Source organism: Calidris pugnax, unplaced genomic scaffold (assembly GCF_001431845.1).
Source record: "Calidris pugnax isolate Ruff unplaced genomic scaffold, ASM143184v1 scaffold806, whole genome shotgun sequence".
Taxonomy (NCBI): Eukaryota; Metazoa; Chordata; class Aves; order Charadriiformes; family Scolopacidae; genus Calidris; species Calidris pugnax.
In genome coordinates, this window is record NW_015092240.1 from 497,588 (window position 1) to 520,487 (window position 22,900).

The 22,900-nt window shown below is 41.1% G+C and overlaps 1 long non-coding RNA gene across 1 annotated transcript; it reads right to left on the reverse strand.

The window, feature by feature from the left end:
• Positions 1 to 4,920: 4,920 nt before the first annotated feature.
• Positions 4,921 to 21,807, reverse strand: LOC106900290. Its single transcript, XR_001414131.1, has 3 exons — positions 21,472 to 21,807; positions 9,404 to 9,527; positions 4,921 to 7,648 (listed from the first exon to the last, which is right to left on the reverse strand). It is a non-coding gene; the product is annotated as an uncharacterized LOC106900290 (long non-coding RNA).
• Between the last annotated feature and the right edge of the window lie 1,093 nt (positions 21,808 to 22,900).

Consider the following 22,900-nt stretch of genomic DNA (forward strand, 5'->3'; position numbering starts at 1 on the left):
ATCAGTGTTAAATACCTTGTGTTCTTTAAAGCCTTATTGTGGTGTTTCTTTGCCTGAATGGTTGGCGTGAAACGATAATAATCAACTTTATAATCCTTTCCAAAACAATAAAAAGAAAAAAAAGTCGTATTTATAAAAAGAATAGAGACTACAGTAAAATAGAATTAATGTATGATTTTTTCCAGGAAAATTCTTTCAATATATAGAACCTGGTATTATTTGCCATGTTGGTCAGTCAGTCCGGCTGGACTGACTGAGGATCAGAAGTGTATTTGCACCTGGTCTGCAGAATGCACAGCAAGCTACTGATGGGTGCTTATCTGGATTGACTTTATATTTACTGTGCTGCCATTTTACCAGAGGCTTATTGAACCCACTTAGCATGTAGCTGTAACAGCCCACTCAAATAGAGCTCAGAAATTGCTTGTCCTGCAGTGCAGTTGCTGAAGCTTGGGTCCTACCTAGGTCGTTATTTCCTGAAAGGGAAGGTAAAGGTTCTTGCCCCACCTGGGTACATCACAAATGAACTGAGAAACAGAGAAGGCTTAAGAAAAATCTTTTTTTTCCCAAGAGAATTCTTTTTTAACCTCTACAAATGGGAGTGGCTGCTCCCTGCTGGCTGTACCATTTGTGATTGTATATGGACCTGCTTCGTGCAGTTCCAGAGACAAAGCAGCGGATCTCTAGGTAAACCCTGATTACAAACCCCTTTTCTCCCTTAATGCATAGATGGATTTATTTTTTTTTTTGGCAGGGTTTTTGCTTTCATATGAGGACCTAGGGATCGGCTATGGGAATGCAGCTGTGTCGTGCAGCTGTGTGGCTGGGGTACTTTCCACCCATCCTGGGAGCAGTGAAAACTTCCCTTGGACTCTGGCACTGGAAAGGGCTAATCGTTCTCATCACCTTGTTAGTATGATTTTGAACTTTGAGAGACATAAATTGTTACAAAGTTAAATATTTCCTTTAGAAATGTTTATTTCTAATAGACATTTCTATTCTAATATTATAGACATTTCTAATGTCTATAATTTAGAAATGTGTTTATATGTCCTAAAGGTACCTTAGTGTGTTTGGTTTGAGTGGTTATGTGATGATACATGAAATGAACGAGGATATTTGAATGTGACAAAGCCTCCAGAAGGTATCTTTTATTGTACCAACTAGAAATAGCCCATTATTTTATTTGACTTGTCTGATTTCTGTTGCCACCTCTCAAGCTAGGGGGGTGGTGATCAGCAGGCAGAGGAGTTGAAAGACCTGAGGCCAGAATTGTCCCTGACTCTGTGATTCTGCATCCTTTATTTCTATAACAAAGTCCTTGTAGAGCCAGGCTTTCCAAATACACATTCTTTTTTGAAGATCTAAAAATATATAGAATGCAACCCATTTACTTCAAAACCTATAAAATCTATTTGTGTGCTACAGGTGGGATAATACTGGCACAAAAGACAGAATATGAAAAAATGTGTATGTCTTAATTCACCTCAAGGTTAGTGGTGTTTGGGAAGGGAAATAAATTTGTGGTTGATGTTACCTTTGGCTCGAAATGTTGTTTTTAGCAGGCACTTGGGGAAGCTTGAAACTATTCCAGGATCTGGCTTAGGTTGGCAGAGCAGGCAGAAAGGATCTGCCACTCCAGCATCTCCTGCATCTTCTAGGAGTGCAAGGAGGAAAATCATATAGTGACAAAGTAGGAAAGGCAGGAAAGCACGGGCAAACCCTTAGGATGGCTACTTCTTGCTGAGCTCTCAGCACCTGGAGTTGCACCCACAGACAGTTTGACATCCCTGTGGGGATGGATGCAAGGGTGGCGTGGGCATGGCCACATGACTCACCCAGGCAGGGAGTTACAATATGTCACTGCAGCTTGACTAGCTAGAGCTAACTTGAGTTCTCTCCTCTTCCCCTTTTAGTTCAAATATTCATTTTGGTTAAGAATTTGCACCCGAGATTATGTGAGTGTCCCTCTCCGTGCTCAGTGTGCCATCCTTAAAGATCACAGTTGTTCCTATTCCACCTTCCTCTCCTAGTTTTCCTCTGCTGAGGCTTTACCATGCCTACACTCGAGACTATGTGAGTGTCCCTCTCTGTGCTCAGTGTGCCATCCTTAAAGATCACGCTTCCTATTCCACCTTCCTCTCACAGTTTTCCTCTGCTGAGGCTTTACCATGCCTGACATCCGCTGGTGGGAAGGATAGGGCCTGTCTTCCTTTGAACAATGTAGACAGCTGTTAAAGACAGTTTTCAGTGAGTAATTTGTCTAGCTCCATATAAAACGAGTTTCAGGCTTCTGGAGCTGTCACACTGCTTGTTGGCATCAGGTTATTGTCATTTTGTTAGGTAATGTTGATGACAGTGCTCTATTTCAGTTAATTTGCATGTTATCAGTGATATGAATGTTTTACTTATTAGCGGAAAGCCTGTGCTTTGTGCTGAACCCCTTCCAGAATTTTCAGGTCAGTTGCTGACTGTGTTTAGTGGGACAAGAGTTTGTGGGGAGCTGTTTCCTTCAGGCTGCTCTAGCACTCCCCCAGGATGCTCAGATAATGCAGAAAACAGGCTGCATATTACCTCCTGTTTCTCTCTCTGGGGTGCTTTGGGAGAGCAGAGGTCATACTCTGGGATTTGGGATGACCTGCAGGTTTGCAAAGTGTTTGAAGGAATTGTAGACCCGAACCTGTGTGGTTCTGCATACAAAGCTGTGGTGAAACTCACTCTGCCTGTTCTCACCTCAGGGCTTTTACCTGTGCTTGTCGACTGAGATTGTGAGTAGAAAACAAGGAGGGGGCAGACCCAGGCCAGATCTTAACATGAGGTAGACCTGCCCATACTGATTAGTCAATTAGTGTATTCAGCATTTTCAAAATGTTTTCCTCTTTTTGCTTCTGCAGAAGCAGAGATACAAATTAAAAAGGGTGCACATTTGTTAGTGATGACCACACAAAACGTGCAGAAACATGTGCTTTAAAATGCAATAAATTTAAAAAAAAATTACCTGCTGGTACGATTAATCTCAATATTTTATTTGCCTTATTCATAGAATGACTGTTCTTCTCTAATAGGATTGAGCCTGTGTTTCTAGTTGCTTGTTGCCACATCTCCACCTCTCTGCTTCTCATACCTCTGGTAAGGTTATAAAACTTTACTAGGAAATAAAAAAGCATTTTAATACTGCAATATGTATGTGATTCCACAAATGAAAGAAGGGGGTGCTCTGAGTGTGAATGATGGTTGCAAATTGTGATTTTTAGCTCTTGGTCTGATTTGGGTCCAGAGCTGTTGGAACTTACACGTGGCACTTGGGGCTGCCTGCACTCTGAAATTCAGTCTCATGCCTGTGTAGCTACAACTGACATCTGTTTCGGTAACCTGCAGCCAATGTTCCCCAGGAGTTTCTGTAATTGCTGCTGGCAACTGACACAGCCAGATTATGTCTAGGAGTAGATGTTCCTGCTGATTTCAATTTAGGCAAGGCATGAATCCACAAACAAGAAGCCACAAGCGGTTGGAAGGAGACAGTTCACTGATGTATAGTAAGAGTGTACTGAGAATAAATCACACAGACATTTTTGGCATACAGATGACCACTCTTCCTTAATGAAGGTCTTCTCTCTTAATTCTGGGGATATGTCAAATGCTCTTTGACTAAGAATAAGAGACAGTTGCCTCTGTCCTTTCAGCTGCTTCCAGTTCAAAAACAAATGGCACCTAAATTCCTTTTCCCATCATAAAACCTTCTGCTGGGACAGATGGACCTATGGTTTGACGCAGTACAGCTGTTCTTGTATTCGCACAAAAAAATAAATTAAAATTTGCTGGCTTGCAAACTTAACTACAGAGGGGGAGCATTCCTGATGCAGCAGAAGCCAGATGAGAAGAACATGCGGTTGGTTAATGTTGTGGAAAAGCAGCATAATCTGGAAATGTAAAGACAAGGTGAGAGACCCTAAGAGAAAAGTGAAGATGGGCTTATGGGAGTTAACCACCGGAGAGAGGAAGTGATATGGAGAAGAAGAATGGTTGTGCTCCACAATGGAGAACTTATCATGTACAGTTGGATGTCATCTCTGTGCACAGTTGTCCAAAAAGAAGTTTGTGTCAGTGTTTAAGTTACATGGTGGACTCTTACAGGTTTTCAGTCATGCACATGCATTTACTTTGCTAAGCCTTTTACCTGTACAAGTTTCATTGTTGCTGCTTGTACTACCCCACCTCAGCTTGTGAATTTCCCCAAGCGAGGTTGCTGGACCTCCTCTTCTTCCAGTTCACCCTTCTGTTTCCTCATCAAAGCCCAAATGTAGCGGTTTCCTTTCCTTCCCCAGTTCCCAGTTCAAGTGCCTCCTAGCTTCACCTCTCCCCTGTTTCATAGGATGGCTGGTCTGCGTGACAATAGTGGTTTGTGGGGCAATGGATGTACACAACAAGCTATCAGTGTCACTCACTTCAGTGGATGGGACTCTTGCCCAGCCCTTTACCTCCACATCTGGTACTCCCCACTTGAGTCCCAGCTGCTGGCACCCTGGTAAGCAGTGTGTTTAGGGCAAGCAGCAACTAAACAGTTAACATATTTCACCACATGGTCCTCAAGGTTCTTCTGAAAGGCAGGACGCTTGCTTGAAGTCTCCAAGTTGGGAGACCCCAAATCTCTAGCTTGGAAATACCTCTGATGACCCTCCAGTGCAGAGGATCCCAAAGAAATGTTATGCTGTGCTATTTAAGTCTGAAATCTTTATTTGGACAGTAATTGTAAAATTCTGATTGAGGGAAAGGCTTGTCAAATCATTTGTAATCCACATTTCCTAGTCTACAGTTTGAATTTTTCCATTTTGTTCATATGGAAATAAGCAGAAAAACTGAGAAATGGTTGTTGCTGGTTTTTGCTTTGGTTTTTGCTTTGGTTTTTGCTTTGTATTGTTTTTTGTTTTTTTTTTTTTCCATTTGGCATAATTATTGTTATCTGGGAAAAATGTGTGGTTTTCTTTGTAGTGAATAATTTATAGAAATTGCTTGTGCATGTCATTTTTCTGATTTCCTAATTCTGGCAGTTGGTGACCTGAAGGATGTTCCATGAAACATTTTTTCTCCTGTGGCCTCTCACAGTGGTCAGCTGCTGTTTCCTGGCAGTTGGGCGAAGGGAGCTTTTTGACGATTTCTCCCCCTTTTTCTTCCACTTCCACCCCTTCCCTCTTCCTTTCTGTCTGTCTCTTCAGCTATTAAGGTTCTATATTACGCCATATGTATCACTCCAAAGACATTTTATTAACCGTCTGAGGGTATGTGGTATTTTTTACAACAAGACACCTCCATTGTAGTTTTAGGAGTCTGGAAGCTTCAGGGAGCACATGGCTTTGAATAGATGAGAAAAACATTTTTTGGCATCAGATGTGCAACCTACTACACTGTCAAGAACTGGGATTAAAAGGTTTGCCCTGCCATCTGTCAGGCTGTCATTTTCAATAAGTGCTATGTCACGGAGATGTTATTATGGCTAAAAGTGGGATGCACACATCATCCTTGGAGAATATATCTGAAGTAAAAAAAACCAAAAAGTTAAAAAAGTGTGTGGTATTTAAACAAAAATTAGTGAGCTTTTTTGGTTTGTTTGTTTTTTGTTTTTTTTTTTCCCCACAGTTGTGGCAGAAAAAAAATGGCCAGAATCTGAGAACTTCTGTGGAAACCACGTACTGGACAATGAGAAACTCACTCTCTACTTGACCCAGTTGCGTATCATAAACATGATAGGTGAGAGTCATGCGAGACTATCAGCGTATTGACGCAGGCTTTGGCCTTTCATCTGTGTAGACATGTGCCTCTAGCTGTGGAGGCCACAGTCCAGTGAAAACAGTTGCCCAATCGCACACCGTGTTCCTGCTGCTTTGCAGGTAAGAGGACAAAGGCGTTCCAGATGCTCTGTCGCTGGAGGGTTATTTCTTACAGGAACTCATTCAGATTCCTTGAAGCTACAGGCCAATTTATACTAGTGTTTCTTGGCCGTGTATTTGAGATGCAGCTGAAATTCCAAGAGAAGCTCTTGACCTTTAATTATCCCTGGGAAATGGTAAAATCACTGCGAAGGAAATGACAGCAGCTACTGGGGGCAGTTTCTCTCAAACACATGTGGATGTAAGCGGTCTGTGGAAGGCAGCTCAGGGTTTTCACCAAGATTTGAGCTGTGGTGGCTGAATCCCTCCATCTCCCAGTAACACACGTGTTCAATAATACCCTTTGCTCCTTTTTACAGCTGGCTAAAATGATATTTCTTCCATCACAGATAATCATTTTGTGGTGAGTCTCAAAAGTGGTCAGTTGGGCCTTTTCTGTATGTGCTCATGCCACTCGACAGTCCATCAGTGATGCAAGGTGCACAGACAGATGTGTGCCCAGCAAACCAGGCACTTAGGAGGTACAGCTTCTGAATGCTGACTGTCTGGCTTGCAAACAACTCCAGCCAGAAAATGAACACCAGGACATTAAAAAGCTGTGCTCTGCGGTTCTCAAGAACCAAGGCAAGAATGGCAGAGATGTTCTGGCTTGTTCTTGTGAACGTAGGTGTCTGCATTCTCCCCAAATGCTTTTTCTATTTGCAAATTTTTATGTGAACTCTTTGTGAAAACTCAGTGTATGAAAGCACTTCTTTGGGAAGTGCTTTTTTAGTCCACTGTTTTCTGCTGCCAGTGCTGGCTTATGTAACGTGCAGTATGATAAGGATCCCTTCAGACAACAGCAACCCAACCATGAAATCAAGATCTTTTGATCATGTTTCAAGGAACTGCTTGTTTTTCTTCTTTTGCCATTGCATTGTGCTGTCCTTTCTCTTCTGGTGTCACTGAAGCTATGCAGTCATAAGTGCAGTTGCATAATGTATAAGATAAAACACTCGTATAGTTATTAATAAAACAGCTGAATTGTTGACCATTCTGCTGCTGTCTCTGTCGCTTACCTTGTGTTTCATGCCAGGAACAAATATAGACCACTTGGAGCTAAATGAGGCATTCTGGAAAAAGTGGTCGTAGGTCTTTGTGCCAAAAAATGCAGTGGACTGTGTAGCACGCTGCAGGTGAGCAACAAGAGGAAAGGTACTTGTTGGTACCTGCTGGTGCAAAACACAGATCAAGGCTTCTCACTTGTGTTTTTCATCAGGAGGAAAAATTGCAATATGTGTTGTTTTATTATCGAATAGAGATTAAATAGATCTGGGTGTTTAGCTTTACTTGCAGGAAATAACGGAGGGCATGAATAGGCCATAAGTCCATGTGGAATCACAAGGTCTCGGACTGAGAGGAAATTTAAGGGACCGTTTAGTCCATTACTCAGCTTCAGGTGTAGCCATATCTTTCCAGACTGTTCTTGTCTAGCCTGTTTTTTAAAACCTTCTCTGGTGGATATTTCATAGTCCCCTCCAGTGCTCAATTATCCTTGCTATTGTAACGTCTGTTCTAACGTTTAACCTAAATTTCCACTTTCTGTAATTTGATACAATTACATTTTCTCCTTACATAGAGGTCATGGCAGCAAGGATTCTTTTTGTCATTGCAAAGCCTTTCTTCTGTTTGAAGACCACTGTGATGTTTCCTCTCGGTTTCCTCTTAGACAAAAGAGCCCTTGGTCTTTCAGTCTTGATGATAAGATCTTTTTCTCCTTGCTCCTGTGTAAGAGAAGAGAAAACAGCTTGCTTTTCCCGTTTCTCTGGCTAGCTGCATGATGAGAATATTAAGCATTTTTCACCTTTTCTGTTCAATAACCATTTAGTACAACTTTCTCAGCGGACTTGAGACCCATCTAACAAAGACAGGATAGAGGCAGAAAATGTTCCAAAATCATAGTCAAAGAAAGTAGGACATACAAGCTTTGAATGTAGGGTTTAGTTTAATGCCTAAGAAGGAGTTGTGTGTGAAATGAAAAGAAGTGCATGGGATTATCTCTGAGGGAGGTAACTTCTGTCTCAGCACTAAAATGGTTCTCTCTCGCAGCCCTCTCCTATCTTATGTGGGTTTTTTTAAGAACCATTCTGGTTCTTGCAACGTTTTTGCAAGGGAGTTATGGTTAAAGTACAAAAAGTTACAGCCATAAGAAAACACTTGCAACTCTGTTCTTGATCTTCTGATGAAACAACCACGTTTTTTCCTCCTCTCAAACTGAAGAGTTAATATAGGTATGTCAGAAAGACAACAAAGCCGGAGCAGGAGGGAATGAAGGGAAAGAAACCTCAGTGTCGCTTCCTGCCAGAAAGGATTTTTCACAAGTGCCAATAGATAGCATGGTTGTTTTTCTAACCTTTGTAACCATAAGCATCGGTGCAAGTGTCTTTAAGTTGGACCCTTCAAAGCCTTTCATTTTCTCTAATTTTGGTGAAGGCACAGAATAGAAAGAAATAATTTAGGACAGCTACAAAGCTAGGGAAAGTAATAGGTGATGCTCAGATAAGATGAAATCACTCATCTGCACCGTCAGAAAGGAAGCAGAACCCATTTCCAGGTCTTTCCACTTCACCAGCAGTGAAGATGAAGATGATAATGATTGAGTGCTGAAAAGATGGGACTAATGTTTTATTTCTACAGGGATATATGAAAGAGTGCCTTTTCATCAACTGTGCTGCTCTGAAGCAGAGACAGCTGAGGTTTCTTATGGAAGCATTTGTTATTTAGTTAAACCCTTTTCTGACAGAAACTGCATTGAAATGAGTTTGAGATCTATTTAGAAATAAGCGAATTATGTTTATTTCTAGTATATCCATAGAAATAAATACTCAAAACCTGAAAATGTGGATTGCTCACAGGTACTGGAGAACTGGTCAGGGATTGTTCTAAAGTGCAAAATCAGTAGACCACAGATAATTGCCAAAATATACGTAATATATACCAGTTTATCCTACAATAAATCTACCAATCCTTTGCATTTGGCTTGCCTAGCTAAATAAATAAGTTGAAGAATAAACTCTTTTGTGCTCTAGAGATGATGGATGCATGCAAGCTGCACTGGATGAAACTTGTGTTCCTTCTGCTGAATGTAATTCAGCTGGTACATCTAGTGGAGTCCTTTCTGTTTAAAAATAATCCAAAAATCCAATATTTAAAGTAAGAATAGTGTACCGATTGAACAGTTGACGGTGTATCACAGAGGTTGTCTATACACTAGGCAGTGAAGGGAGTGGCATGTGCTCAGTTTCATGAGGACTGTTCTGATCTGAGGACTTTATATCCTCCTTATGCATTTCCAGCAGTGAAGTGCATGCCAGCAGCTGGCCCTGGGTGCACACCATGTGCTTCCACCTAACAGGCAACACAAAGCAGTCATCTGTGTGCCTCGCTCAGGGGCAGCTGGCCTCTGGTCTCTGCAGCCAAAGCATTCTTTTGGTCTCTTCTACAGTCTGTTCAGTCTCTTGAGAATTAGGAAAACTCACCTTTCCTGTCTTCCAGTCTTTGATCTTACCAGGCAGACCTTTAATTGCCACCATGTGCTCAGGACAGTGCTGTGGTTGCAGAGACCAATGGTCTAATTGATCCTAATCCTCGAGACTCGGTATTCTGTTTTGGAAAAACCAAGAAGAGTTCTCAATCAAATGTTGTGATTAAGTCTTATGGCTTTATGCAAACTTATGTCTTGGAGCAAGGGTTCTGTATGGTTTGAATACGTGGCTGAACAGCTTGCTTTATCTCATGTGAACAGCAAAATCTGGGCCAGATCTGTCAATAAAGAGCAATAGATGTTGTCATGATGACAGTCTGCATTGTGGCAGAACCTGGTGGGTAATGACACTGTACCTGACAGCTGACAACAGTTTGACAGTGTCTTCTCATTCTGACACTGCAAGATGGAGCATGCGTCTGTCAAGCTATCAGCAGGGTGGATGGATGTACCTGAAGATCATTGAGATGCCAACACTTTCAATGTCCTATGCATTTTGGAACCTCTTGTCCTGTGCAAAGAAACTGGTGATAGGTTTCAGCTTTTTGGCTGGTGCACTGCCATTTTCTGCAGGGGCTGCTACAGCTTGGTCATGGTTCCCAGTGCAGTCTAGAAGCACGTGACATGTTACAGAGGTTTCTCAGGAAGGGAGAGAAAGAATTTGCTCTTGTGCCACCTTTCAGTTGCTACAGGTTTGTTCTAAAGTTAAAACCAGATTTACTAACATGTTGAGGACTTCTTTAAATTAATCACATCCCTGTTTTGCTTTAAAAGGTCAAAGAGTTACTACCTGATCATGATCTAGCATCACCGTCATCTTATACTCTGTTGAGTCATTTTATCAGTCACTTTGGTGTAAGTCAAAGCCACTGAAAAAGTAACTGAACAACATTAAAGCCTAATTCTGTGATCTGAATTAGCAACCAGAAATCTTTATTCGGGCGCTATTTTTATTACATTTCTACCAGGCAAAAAGCTGTGCCCTGAAAGAAACCAATAAAAAAAAGTAAATCCAAATCTCCTGAGGTCAGGGAAAGGTCCAGCACTGGTGTGTCATCACCTCTGTATACGAGATCGTGATGATGTGTTGAATAGAGATTTCTTCAGGAATGGCTTTAGGATTGATCTGCCACTCTGTGGTAGTGATTCATTGCCAGCCCTGGTTCTGGCTGGAGGGAATCCAATCTGAGCACATCACTGGGGTGCAAAAGCACACACCAGTTGGCTGCCGGTGTCAACAAAATTGCATCTGAAAAGAATCCCACTGCCTGGTATAAACCCCTATGCAGATACCAGGGTAATCCAGGGTAAACCAGCATCTCTCAGGGACTTGACCTACCTTGAGTCCTGCTAGGTGAATATCTCTGGTGCACAGGAGCTTAGTAATATACTCTTCTCTGCATTTTAAATGCTAATTTTTGTTTTCAAAAGCTTAAATAAGAAGAAAACAATGACAGTGTATGCCAGCAGCTTCATTCTTAGTCTCTAATGAAATCCAATTGTGACCTTACAATAGGAACCGAGAGCACTGCGCTAAATCAACTTGTACTTCAATGTGCATCTATCCTACCATTATGCTAATGAAGTTCCTGGAATGGTGCAAGAATGAAAAATACATTACAAAGTGCTGCATGTACCGAAGTATTAATTATTTAGAAACATGCAGGATGAAGACATCCCATTAGGGAGAGAGCAAAACTGAAGAATGAAATAATACATAACATGGAAGGTGGTTTGAAAAAAGCAGGGAAGAGAACAAAGAGACAAGTGGGACTAGGGATGTTGGAAACAGCTTTGAAAGTCTGGCCCCAGTGCAACACCTACATAACAGCAGCATTTTAGAAGGATTGAAAGGGTAGCAGGATAAGACCTCAGAAAATTTCAAAGAAAGAGAATGAAGCGATTGAGTCAAGAGATAATCTGATGATTTATTTTATTTTTATTTTTTTTACTTATGGGGACTGCATACAAGTAAAATGCTAAGAAAAATGTTGTATAGCTGCTGGTATGCCTTCCCATCCTGCTCTTCAGATATGCCTGTTATAATTTCTTTATAATTCCTTTAGCACTGAGAAGCACTGTACAGACTCACACCCCTCTCCCTACAGTCATTCAATTTAAATCTTGATTTCAGGCCTTAATAACTAACTCTCACCTGCTGGAGAGAATGTACTGTAGATCCCATTCCATATTACTTAATTTGAGGCTTCACTACAAAAGTACTCATACAATTACTGGGATTCTTCCTCAGTAGACTTCATGGACTTTCTGGCACTTGTACAAAGTATATTTCTAAGCCAGACACCTGAGTTCATCTCCCAGTTAGGCATTTCTCCTTTGTTTCATCAAATTCTGATGAAAAGTACCGAATAGAAATATTTTGCATTATAAAAGACCTTTTGAGAGCAGCTTGCTATGTAATGAGGTCTTTTAGGGTTATTGCTGTGTGAAGCTCGTGCTTTTACAGTACATGGTGAGGAGTGCTGTGCCACATCCAGAATTTGGCTGTCCAAATTGGAGTCTGGGCTTACCTGAAAATAACAGAGTAAAGTCAGGGATGAAGGTGGCTGGGAAATGTTAATCACAGTTAGAAACAACGTGCACGTTCTGTGGGTGAAGGAGAGAACTGGCCTGTAAAGAGTAAAGTCAGGGATGAAGGTGGCTGGGAAATGTTAATCACAGTTAGAAACAACGTGCACGTTCTGTGGGTGAAGGAGAGAACTGTGATACATGATCAGGAAGAATCTACACTACTAGGTACAGATGCTAACAGGCAGCTGTGTCCTCTCCACCTGGGGTGTGCAAAGGGGCAGTTCTGTACTGATATGTATTGCTAACACTGACCTTTAGCAAGAAAAAAAGTGCATTTTAGTGTTTTTTTTATGTGATTGTTTAGCCCAATCCCATGAAGATTTTCACAGGCTTTTGGCCATCATTCTGGCCATCATTCTGCTATGTGAACTGCTATATGGATTTAAATCTCAAAATAGAAAGTATTCAATGTTTAATTAGTTTCATGGTTTTAATTGTTGCATGTTGAATTTGCTTAGGTTTTTTTTTCTTCATTTTGTGCAGCTCTTGGCCACAGCAATCTATCACACTATCTTCATATGTAGGGGTGGGTAATATTACAGTTAAAAAGTAATGATTTCTTTAGTAATATCTTTCTTCCTTCTTCACCTAGTGCCATCTGTAAGCTGTGCTGCTAGTTCCCCTTAGAGATCTTATTTGCATGCCCAACTGCTTTTTGAAATGTGATTTACAGGGTTCAGTGAGTGACTGACACACATCTACAGAGACATTATAAAAACCTATGAATATAAATTACAGTTTTATCCATGATTTTTGTCTGAGGCAGTTTCTTTCTCTATTACGAAAGTGTGAAAGAAACTGTAGATCCATGTTACAACTCTTTTGGTGACCAACCTAGTTTAAGAAGTTCCAAAACCTTCCCTGTCATCACTTCTGAGGTGTTATCAGTACACTCAGTTGGGCTGATTCAACAGTTGGTGTGTATCCAGACTGTCAAAAAATCAATTTAAAAAGGAAAAAAAAAAAACCAACCAGAACTACTTCTTCCTGGTTCCTCCAACCTGTTTTATTTGGCTCTTTTAGCTGATTTCATTAACAGTACTGCCACAGAATCATTCCCATAAGAAATTCAAAATTTTCTACCTAAGTCAGGAACAAGTGATGGAGATAAAAGATTTTACCCTAGTTCCTACGCTGAGAAAACATTAACAGCAAGCTTGAGTTTGGAGGTGGAAATTGTCCTTAGAAGGCAAGATTTTAGACAGATGGTTGTTAGGTCTTTCCTTCAGAAAACAATTCTCGTGCATTGCCAAGATGGGTCTTTTCCTCAGTAAGACAGCAGATTTTCAGTACTTGAAAACAGGTGATTGCAAGAGGGTCACTGGAAACATAACTTTTTGTCAAGGAAAGACAGGTTGATCACACTACATTTGAAGTCCTTAGAAGTGAGAGGAATATGGATTTGTGTGCAGGCAGTGGGAGATCTTTTTCATGAAAAATATAAATTATAATTCAGATAATCTTGGTAATTAGGTACCATTGCACTAGAACACAGTGTGGTCACTCTATGGTTATACTTTCTTAAATAGCTTAAACATTGAGATAAATCAGGTCTAGAGAGAAATGGTTGGTGCAGAAAGCTCCTAGCCCCTTTTCCTCTTATCTCTGGACATGAGAAAGGTGCCTTTTCTTATCAGCATTTCTATGGTAATCCAGCCATAGAAATAGTGGGAACATCCACTTCCTAAAGAAACTGTACATCCAGCAAATTCACTGTGGATTTTCATACTGTCAAGAGCCTTGAGCTTGTTGCAGTCCTCCACACTTTGAAGACAGCCAGAATTTAATCACATTGCTTTTCTGTCACCTGCTGTCCTCCATCTTCTCTGCTCCATGTTCCCTGACTTAATTGCATCCCTCTCTTCCCAAGCTTAGTCAGGACAAGATCCACACTCACCTTCCCCACCTTCCAGCATTTTCTTTCCTGGAAGCCCCAGTGGTGGAATAATGTCTGTAAAGTAGTGCACATCAAGGGTCCCTTCATCTGTTGCCCTTCCCTCCCTTGTTACTGTAAACTGGCTGTAGGGAGGTGTCAGCCATCCATATCCCAGATCACTGGGGAAACAAGGACCAATGACAGTTGCTCGTGGATTCACTTGGTCATCAAGGTGGGACACAAAGCCAGTAAACCAGATGCAGGCACGGACAGGTTTTTTTTAAGCCAGTTTGTAGAAAGATCAGCTGAGTGTCATTAAGCTCGCTGAAATGATATTTACGGAAATATCATTGAAAAACAATAGAAAAGGACTTTGGCATATAAGGAGGGAAAATCTGGTCTTTCTTAGAGTCTGAATTATTAAAAGAAAAAAAAAAAAAAGCAGGTGTTAGTGTAGCCATAATCCTCTATAGAAACACTGGCTTGTAGTCAGTTTTATATCCTCTTTTTTCAAGGATCCTGAATTGCTAAGCTCTGGTTTGACCTACAGTTACAGTTTTCAAGATAAACATTCATCCTGCCTCTCAATATCTATGGTTTAAAGAAAAGCCTATATTTCAAGTCTTAAGGCATGCCAACAAGGTATGCAAAAGCAGGCTAATCTGTGGTAAATTTGCCATTGCTCTACACTTAAACAGGTGATTTGAGTTAGTATGGCTGTCTTTCATTGCAAGCCAAAATAATTCAAAGCACCTGGCCCTTGAAATGCCTTAAGTGGAGGAGCAGCTGCGTGTGTGTGGTTGCTGGTTGTGTGCATGGACATTCAGTTCCTCAGACGACTGAGAAAGACTGAAGGAGGAAGATACACAGCATGAGCTCAAAGTAAGAAAAACAGCTATATTTTTTGAAATAACAATGTTCTTGTGGGTATTCATTTCTGAGTACAGTCAATGGGTATGAAACAGAGAATGTAATTACACTGCCTGAAGTAAATGTCTTAATTTTGTATTAATTTTTGTATTAATTTTTAGTATTGAATTTTAGTATTTTTAGTATTGAATATTGAATTCTCCTTTTCTCTGCCTAGGCTAGATTTTTAACTAATTCTTAAAGTTAATAACATTGAGGACACAGGTTTAAAAAACAGTTTTAAAAGTGCAGTAGCTTAATGTATATACTGTCGCAGAATACCAAAACCTGCACCATTAAAAAGTGATCACTTATGCAGCAAAGGTGATTTAAAAGCATTCTTTGGATACCACAGTAAAAGATGTAACTAAATAAAAAGTAACCATGTTGTGGGAGAGAGGCTTTTGAAGGGTTTCTTGACTCAGTATGGAAGTATGCCAGATTTTCCTCACAAATAATGGTATTTGCAAAATGGTAGGAAGGGACAAAGAGCCAGTACTGCAGGAAAGAAACCCACCAACAAACCATAGAACCCAAACATGGTGCATTTTGATTCTATGAAAGAGGGAGATAAAGAGGGTAAAGGCACTGTAATAATAGATTATTCTACCACCACTGCTATTGGGGATGAAGGGAGAATCTGCCTTGAGGAAACACTAATGGAAAGTTTTAAATCTTTGCAAATTAACTATGTTGATGAGAAGGAGCCCCAAAGAAATGTAAGTGTGAAGTAGCTGGATTTACTTGTAGTATTCTGTGCTGTTTTGAAACTAGAGCCCCGAATAATGTTGTCTGAGAGTAGGTTAAAACAGGCAGGACTAGAGCAGTTCAAAACCAGTCTGGAGAAAGTGTATCCCAAAAAATTGTGTCGAAGAGATACACAGATATCCAAAGCCAGAAACAGTTCTCTGACCTGCCAAGAGTCATACAGGTTGCTTTACAATCCCCCCTGCAGGCCATTGATCACAGGAGGCAGGACTGCTTTCTTACAGTGGGATGAAAGGTTCTGCTTTTACCCTGGGCATAAGGGAGGTTTAAAAGCAGCTGTATACATGCTGCTAGTGCAAACCTGATGGACCTATATACTGATAGGTGCTGTATAACATAATGAATATGGATTTCTCATCCTGTGCGTGTCTTGGTGCAATGTAATTTGCCTCACTGAACAAACCAGAAGAAATAAGGAACCTTTTTTCCCTAAAACCAAAAAGAAATTAAAAAAAATACCCCTCTCTGCATTTTCAGTGTCCCATTTACCATGGGAACTGCTGTGTGCTTTCCTGCTTTGCTCAGTCTAATCATCAGTTTCCCCCTCACCACTTTCAGAATGACAAGTTACTCAATTTTGCTTCTCCCACTGCTTCCACGAGCACAACACCCTAAGTCCTTACGGTGCTAATTTTAGGAAATAATTTGACGTTGTCAGTTTCTTACACTTTTTGGGGAGGCCTTAGCAAAGAACCACAGATTTGGAAGAAAATCACAGGTAGCGTGAATGAGATTTCTCACATGCTTCTGAGCGAAGAAGAGTGCATGCTGTTTTGCTGAGCAAGGAACAGCCTTCTATAAAAACAGCTGTCACAGTTGGGGAAGTAGCAGAGAAATGTCTATAGGTCCTCTTCTCCTGCTGTGTGTGGCTGGTACAGTAGGTGTGGGGACATCCCGAGGTGGGGGCTGATATGTGGACATGAGTCCAGGCAGGATGGGGATCTAGGAGGAGCTGCGGTGGGATGATGCTGACTCTGCCCTCTCTACTGAGGAAAGCAGGGCTGGCACGGAGCCTCCCTGCCCAGTCTCTTGGGGCTGGGCTTTGTTTGGGCAGCAGATGTTTGCCCATCTTCCACCTGGGACAGGAGCAGGAGAGGGGGCTCAGCGGCGGTTGCAGCTGAGGGGTAGCAGCTGCTTGCACAGAGGGTGGATGCACCATCCAAAGGGTGATTCAGGTCCAGTCTCAGCTGCCAGGCTCAGATTATTTTTAAATGTGTAGACACACACCCCCCAGTCACCCGAAGAGCTTATAAAACCAGAAGGGACTGTGAAGAAGGCAGTAGGGAGATAAATGAGAGGGATAAACCAGAGAAAACAACAAATGTATGGTGTAGAAGAGTGCTCTTAACAAATTCATGGTCAGGGACAAATCAGTTCGGTTGTTTTCAGGTTATCTGCCTAGAAGCTCTGTTAGAGGTGACAGATGAGGGTATACCGACTATGTAAAAGAAAGTGGCAAAGCCATTAAATTTGAAGCATTTGTATTTTAATCAGGAATTGCTCAAGGAGGAAGGTGTGTCACACAGTTTAACAGATTTGTCACGCAGGTGTGTCACGCAGTTTAATAAATGTATAAAGAAAAATCTCTGCCTTAAGAAGGACCACCAAACCCGTTATTGCCTGGTACTTTACCAGGTGATGGGACCTTATTTTATAAAAGCAAAACTGCAAAAGCATTTTGGCACCTAGAAGAGATTTTTTTTCCCCCTAAATTCAAAATTGCAATCAATCAAATGATCTGCAGGAACTGGCTAATCCTGAATTTGCTAGGCCTCTTCATTTTAGGCCTAAAAATGATGCGTTAGGCTGTGGCTGTCCTGAGTAAGCTCTTAGCTCCTGCTGAAACCCTCATGGGATTCACACACAGGGCTATGTGGTATGAATGCCCACAAACAGCTAATTTGGGGATTGAGATCAGAAAATGACCAATAAAACTGGTGCACACAGCTTTAGTCTTAACAACAGCCAGACAGACAGTGGCTGTAGAGAAGGCAGATTGCTGCCTGCTTTCTCCAGTACCCACTCATTTTGGAAATAGAAGACAGCAGTTCACTGCCTCTGTAATAAGTGGGGCACAAATCACACTCCCAAGGTTACTTCTCAGGGTTTCCCTCTCTCTCTATAGCTGCTGAATACATTTCAGTATGGAAATTTAAAATCTCCCACACACTGCTTGAGTGAAATCCTTAAAAATGTACTGTCCCATACTAGTACTTTGACAATCACACGTGTATGGCCCTGGTTTCTGTCACAAGTATTATATGACCCCTGAGGGTTTATTTATTCACAGTATTGGAGGTTGGATTTTGTTTTTTTTAGTTCTCTAGAGTTCTAGAAATAGTAACGCAGCTTGAGAATTCCCTCAGTAGATGAAGGGAGAGGCGGCTGATTTCTCCCCATGCAAGTCTAGATTTTTTTACATAATTTTTCTTCTGATAGCATCAGCATTAAAACGTGTGAGTTATGGCAACAAAAACCTATGGTCATTTTAGATGCTGTGTTAGAAAATAGAAAGCTGCTGATTCCTGACCAATGCACAGTAGGAAAATGTGTTGTTTTGATGTCAGCTGAAGCAGGAGATTCCAATTTGTGCTGTGCCCATTATGGGCTTGGGTGAGTCTCGTAACAGCACTCTGCTGTCCATTAAAGTAGACTCCTCCAAGACAGAGTCAGACACTTGTATGTGAACTCCATTTGGGAAAATGAGATGGTTCACATCCCTCTAGTTCTTTGCAATTCAAGATTGAAAAAAGGCTGCATGCAAGTACAACGGGAGAGTGCAACATCTATTTTATTATCCAGTGTAATCATTAGTATTGAGAAATTACCATCATAAATATTAAAGGCCTGACAATGTATGTATTGATAAAGTTAGGAAGGAATAGTTTTACAATCTTTGTATGTACGTATATGTGTGCGAAACACTGGCTTGTTTCTAATTGAGAGCACGGTATCACCTTTATATTCTGATACAAGTATTGATACTGTAGGTGGTTTTAATCCTGCTTTTAGCATTTGGGGTTTATTTTGGGGGGGAAGACATGTTTTGTTTTGGTTTTGTTTTGTTGGTTTTTTCTTTTTTTTTTAATTTTAAATGGTATAATAGATCTTTTAAAACTGAGCAGGCATGTTGTTAAGGAGGGTCTGGACTTGCCGCAGGTTGGCAGGGAAAGAGATCAGATCATTCACAGATAAGATCTCTTCACTTACAAAAACCAGGCTGAATCTATGGTGGCAGAAGCATCAAAGTAGTCATAAAACGTGGGCTGGCACCTTAGCAAATGATCATGAACAGGCACTGTTGGGAACCTGGAGCTGATTTGAACAATGAGAATCCAGTCTGCGCTGCTGAGGGAATGGGACTCTGCTGTCCTGCACTGTGTCACTTTCAAAATCCCTGGGAGTTGAGCATTGCTTTATACTGTTGATATTGAGCATCAGTTAATGCTCTTTCAGATGAATTTTGGAATGTACTCAACTAAGCAATATCTAGGTGTATCTATAGATTATCCTTAATGGTAGTGGATGGCCCTAGCCATCTTGTAACTGCTGGCTCTGATGGCTTGTACGGACTTTCTCTAGCCTTGGTAAGCATTGTGTGCTCAACTTATTATTGATCACCGTAAAGAAATACTTTATCTAATGGATACCCTTAAATGGCTTCTTGTTTTTAATGCTAAGCTGGTTCATTTTTTTCTTAAGCTTATACATGATCTGCACCCCTACAGAGATCAGTTGTACATGAACAATCCAGAATAATAGTTCAAGTGTTTAGAAGTGACATTCAGACTGTCTAGAAGGAGGCAGTATGTCTTTCCACAGTCTTTCAGGGCCAATATTTTTATTGTCATTCAAAGTCCAGCAATGTGTGCTTTTAATTTAGCTGATAAATCTGCTACAGCCTGTGAAATAAGAAATGACTGAGCCCATTAGAGGCTTTGAAAAATGAAGCATTTCATCTGGAGCCATTAGGTTTCAATGCCACTGATTCACTTACTGGATTTTCAGCTTAACAGATTTGATTTATTGGGACAGAACTATGAAGTATTGTTTTTTATGTTGATGGCCTGAATAAATGATGTGGCATGGCACAATTCACCTAGCAATGGCAACAACTAAGCAAAGCTGATGCTGTCTCATATGTAGTGCTTGGAAGAGATGCACATGGTGCCTGTTTCTGACTGTTGGCTAGACAAAAGGAGACAGTAGTCGGTTGGCAGCATTTAGAAACTGTTTGACAGATAATAGATTGTAAGGACTTGGTCTCTGTAGAGCAAGAGGGCTTGGAGGTTATCCCTGCAATCAAATTACTGCAGAGTTTAAAAAAAGCTTGCTCCAGTAAATCATTTAGCCTTTCCACACAACAAAAAAGAGGCGGGTGAAGGAGTGGAAAGAGGTTTATTTGCACTAAATCTGATTCTATTAAGATGTATTCAGATTGCTAAATTCTCAACATCTCTGTAAAGTACAAACCATTGCAAAAGTCTTGCACTCTTTCTGTGTCTGGAAGCATTAAATTTTAAATGAGGTAGTCTATAGTGCTTTTTCCTAAATCACAGATGAAAATTGTGCACAGCTTGGTGCCCAGTGTTCTTTGGTAAATTCCACTTGGATACATAAATTGAGATTCATTTGAATGACCTTGTTAATTCAACCAACCAACCAAAACCCCAGACCCCAAAGCTCACATTTTTACATGAATAATTACATGGTTTGGCTGAAGTAAAAAGTTACAGATTTCTGTCCCCTTTCTCTGGGACTGTAAAGGGGGAGTTTGCCCAAGACCATTAGTGTTAGAAGACCCATATAGGAATCACCATGGGATGACAGGCAGATGTCCTAGTGTTTATCTGTCTTTATTTCAGTTGTTGCTGGGCTTGGGTGTGAGCCTGCCAGTCCTGGGCTCCTTAGCTGCCCTGCCAGTGTAGGAGAACCAACAGTCTGGAAAAGGGTGGGGAATGAGCAGGGAGTAATACCAGGAATTTGGGAAGGCAGACTGCTGGGATTCCAGTCCTGACCAGAGCCCTAGAGCCAAAGTGGGAACATTTCCCTTCCCAGTCTCATTAGAATATTTTATGCACTGCAAAAAAAAAAAAACCAACAGAAAATGTCCTTTGTCATTAAGGCTGGTTTTGTGGTGCATAAATATTTTTAAACTAGTATTGCAGCTGAGCTGGTGAGCCTGGTGCCTCATGCTTGGAGGATGGCTGCTGGAGAACTGGAAACACGTCAGCTCAGGGTCATCCAACCCTGATTTTATTCCACATGGGTGTGCCCTTAATTGTGCTGTTAAGGGCAGAGCATTTTGTCATTAAGGCTGGTTTTGTGGTGCATAAATATTTTTAAACTAGTATTGCAGCTGAGCTGGTGAGCCTGGTGCCTCATGCTTGGAGGATGGCTGCTGGAGAACTGGAAACACGTCAGCTCAGGGTCATCCAACCCTGATTTTATTCCACATGGGTGTGCCCTTAATTGTGCTGTTAAGGGCAGAGCATTCAGAAGTCCTTCTCACAGCCACATCCAACAGGGAAAATTGCTACCACCTCTCCTGAGTGTGTGCCTGAATGGAGGTAATGTGGATAATGTAGCTCTGCCCTTGAGAAGACAGACTGCACTCTGCTCTTAGAAGATGATTTGAACATACAGAGCCTTGCTACTGACTAGCTGCGACCAGCTTTCTACATCTTAATTGTCATCTTGCAAACTAGTTGAAAAGAAAAGGAACAACTGCACATTATGATGGCACTGCTAACACCTGTCTACAGAAAAGGTTAGAGAAAAACTAAGCTATCCCCATTTAACCAGCTCTGAAGGTACCGCAGAAATCTGGAGGCAAAGGCACAGTTCAGATTATGAAAGAGACAGGTCAGTGTCTGGAAGTCAGAACACCCTTGTTTGTTTAAGAATTTATAACATACCTCAACTCCTTGAGAACTTTTCTGCAGCCAAGGACAACTCACAACGCTGACACATCTCTTTTAGGACTGAGGAATTAACTGCACAATCATACTTGTTCTCAGAGATGGAAAAATATTCTGAAGGAGCCAAATGGACACTTGATAAAAATGTGGGTTTTCCTGGAAAGGAATGCCAACTTCAGTCTGAAGAGTAATTTTGGTCTTAGTGTTGCCAGTGCTAGCCAAAAGAAGCAAAAATTCGGAAAATGCTGATCTGAAAATGCTGATGCTTCTGAGAAGATCAGCTAGACAGACGTTCCGATCCTCACTGTGTGGCAAGAGATTGCAGCATATGGAAATGCATCATCAGACGACTGGCTTAAATGCCAACCTGCTTCTTTCTTCCTTCAGAAGGCATCAGTTCTAAATAATTAACAAAATGTTTCAGCAGGCTGTGAAGTATAAAACTACCTGGGTGCACCCTTTCTTTGAGCTCTGGCACATGACCATTTTGATTACAATGAGGAAAAGAGATTTATGCAATTTCCATGTAACTTGGATGATGTGTGGAGCTCGTGATCAGAGCTGGACTGATCACTGCCTTTTGAAATATAGGCTAGCCATCATCCTCTCTCCATATGCCTTCAGACAGCCATCTGTCAGGGAGGCTGATGTCAGCAAATTCAAGAAAGATGGTGTAATCACCACCTTCCAAACGTAGCTGCAACTTTGAGGGTGGCATTACTGAGGAACTAGGCAAAAGATCTTGCTCCATCTGATGCTGCAGTTGTGCCTTAAACACGGAAACTGATTTAATAGCAATAAAGAAGAGGTCAAATATATCTTTTGCAAAGCTACCTTAATATTATCCTCAATACTATACTTGTCACTGCTCCATTAAAAACCCATGAGGATAAATGTTACAAGACCTTGTATATCCTGACTTCGTAAGGCTGCAGAAGGAGAATGTTACTAAAGAGAGTCAAATACTTTGAAAAAAAGAATCACATTTTCTAATGTTTCTAATATCATGGCATTAAAAACCCTTCTGCAGTGCTTGTAGCAGCACTTCTATTATTCTGTCCTCAGTGCAGAATTACTCAAGCATTCCTTATGCACTTCGAAGTTGTTATCATTAATGCAGTTGAGCAGAAACTCCTTCTCAGCCTTGATGGTCCCTATGCAGCTAAGGAAGCTGAAAAAGAAGGTCTAGCCCTAAAGGAGAAGTGACGTTTCCAGTGTTTTTTTTCATTGTTTCCCCAAACTTTTGGTAAGGGACAAGGCCCTCAGCTTTCAGGTGCTTCCACTGCATCCATATATAAGATGAAAGTCACATTTCACATGAAAACCATTATGGCATCCTGTTTACTGCATGTAGAATCTGGAAGGCTCAGGTCAGACTATACTATACTGTGTAAATGTTTGTTTTGCAGACAGAGAAGTCTTGGTT